Genomic DNA, 2,675 nt, shown 5'->3' with positions numbered 1-2,675 from the left:
CTGAGATCTCAGTTAGCTGATTGCTTAACCCCATGACACTGACTGACCTCGGGCTGCAAGGCCCAGATTGAGTTCCCCATCCTTCTGAATGGTTGAACTCTGCAACGTTCTATTACAGGTTTCCCACGCCCTTTTTAAAGATGTTCCTTGATGACCACCTCTGTCTTTGCAGAGTGGGTCCAAAGACTTGCACAGTCAGGAGGTCTGAGGGGGGGGTGTGGAATTATGGGGGTTCAGGGGCGCTCTCGTGGCTACCTTCCCGGCGCTTGAACGATGGCTGCTGGGTCGGGAGCAGGCCAGAGGCATATGTTAAGACCACACATTTACTGTTTAACATAGAAAAAATCTTTTGAGAATAATAAATGCAACAAATTTTAAAAAACTGGAATGGAATTATTTGGTGCTATGAGTTCCTTTAGATTTACTTTTATAATTTTACTTAAGAGTTTACTTTTTACCTCCCAAGTTTTGTCTATAATAATATTTCTCTTAAAACTATGAGAAATAATTTCTACTACAGAAAATAATTCTGAGTTTGGAAATGATTTGAAATAGTAGCCTTGCTGCTCTTCCCTACCATTCCATCACTCATACTGTCATCAGTATCTTAGCTCAACTTAGGTACAATTTAAAAATCTTGATTTCGTTGTTCCTTCCTGCCTAGTTTTTATTTCTCCTGTCCTACAACACTATTAAACCAAGTAGGACAGAGATGTATATAAATACCAAAATCCACACAAAGATAGTGCTGAGAAGCAGACACTAACTAAACGTATCTGTATTCTAGCAGTCTTCCACTCTAATCCGTCCTCAACCCTCAGCACAAAAGTAATAGAAACATAAGAAAACAAGAAAAAAAAAAAAGCTTCCAAAACTCTCAACCCTCCAAAATATGATCCAAGGGGCAAACATGGGGAAGAAGTTAGAAACCAAATGTCTGAACTGTATAAACATGACAGCCAACCTGACTCCATCTTGAGCTTCAACGCCATTTTGTGCCTGTGCTTGGACAAACCACCCAATATCCCCACATCCTGCTTGGCAGTAAGCTCGCTGCAGCTGCAGGATGTGGTGTAGCTCACCTAGTGTGCAAGACTTCCTCGTGCCCCCCACTAACCTGGCATGGTTGTGCTTCTGTAGGATTCCGCTTGCTCTCCCATGAGCCTTCCCCAACTGAAAGCGTGATTTAAAAGGAGAAATCAGACTTTCTCAGGGCTGAGAGATCTTCCCAGGCACCAGACCCCTCTCACATGCCAGCTGTAAATGGACTCAATCTGTCACAGAGGGTGGCCCATCTCTATAGTTCCAACTCGCTTGCCTATAAGAAGAAATAAAACAACATCAAAGCCAAATCAATAAGGTACTGGGAGAGCTCAAAGATGATACAATGAAGTGGATAATAAATATAATAAACAAAGTGCTCAGTGAGCTTAATGAAGACAATAACTCAGCTAGCCAAAACAATACAAAGCATGAAGAACCTGTATAGCAAAGAATAAGAGTTCATGAAAATGTACCACCCAGGAATACAGGAGATAAAAACCCCTACTGAAAGTATGAGCGGCAGAAGTGACCACTGTGCAGAGATGGTGAGGAACTGGAAGGCAGCACCGATACAGGTCACGGTGCTGTCAGAGATACTGAGAAACACCAGGAGATCGTGGGAAATGGAGCCGACCACTGCAAGGCAACACAAAGAAGACTAGCCAGAGGTTAATGGGAGTTAGAGAAAAATCAGGAGATGGCAAAAACGGCACAAAAATCTGTTTACAGAAATAATAGCAGAAAACTTTCCAAGTAAGGGAAATAATTCAAAATACAGATAAACAAGGCGATAGAGCCCTAAAGAGCCATGACCAGAGAAGAACTCCACGACACATCATAGTCAGAACCCCAGAAGCACAACACAAGGCCAGGATCTTAAAAGCTGTCAGAGTAAAACAACAGAATCACCTATGAGGATAGGCCTACCATAAACACTAAAGGTTTCTCAACACAAAACTTAAAGGCAAGGAGAGCTTGAAGTTCTTCAAGTCCTACAGGACAAACACTCACACACAAGCAAATAGAAACCAAAGCAAAACAAAAAGCCCTTTCAACTCAGATTAATACGCTCTATAAAACTGTCTTTCAAGATTGACGGAGAAATAAGACCTTCCATGGCAAAGGGCACCTCAAGACACTCATGACCACCAAATCAGCACTACAGTAATATGCCAGAGTGTCCTAGATGGAGGTCAAGAAGACAGCAAAGCAAAAAGGCCCACTGGAACGAATATAGCAAGCAGGGTGAACTGCCAAGCAAAGGGGAAAATTAGAGGAATCAGAAACAGAAAAAAAAGGGCAATGACAATAATCAGTCGACACTGTTCAGTATTGCAATACAAGTGGTCTCAATTACCGAAGCAAAAGACAGATTGGCAACTTGGATCAAAAGGCAAAACAAAGTGCTGTGCTGTAGGCAAAAGACACACTTAATTCAAAAGGAAATTCACAGACTAAAAATCAGTGCGTGGAAAACCATTCTCCACGGGCCCCACATCAAGGTCAAAAGTTTTCGGAGGAGGCAAAGAAGATCACTACATGTTGGTGAAGGGAACAGTTCAACAGGAAGAGATGTCAATTATAAATGTATGTGCCAAGACCAGCACACCTAAGTTCATGAGACACACACT

Source organism: Fukomys damarensis, unplaced genomic scaffold (assembly GCF_012274545.1).
Source record: "Fukomys damarensis isolate Sample0158 unplaced genomic scaffold, DMR_v1.0_HiC HiC_scaffold_3, whole genome shotgun sequence".
In the NCBI taxonomy this organism is placed as follows: Eukaryota; Metazoa; Chordata; class Mammalia; order Rodentia; family Bathyergidae; genus Fukomys; species Fukomys damarensis.
This window is presented reverse-complemented; position numbering follows the sequence as displayed.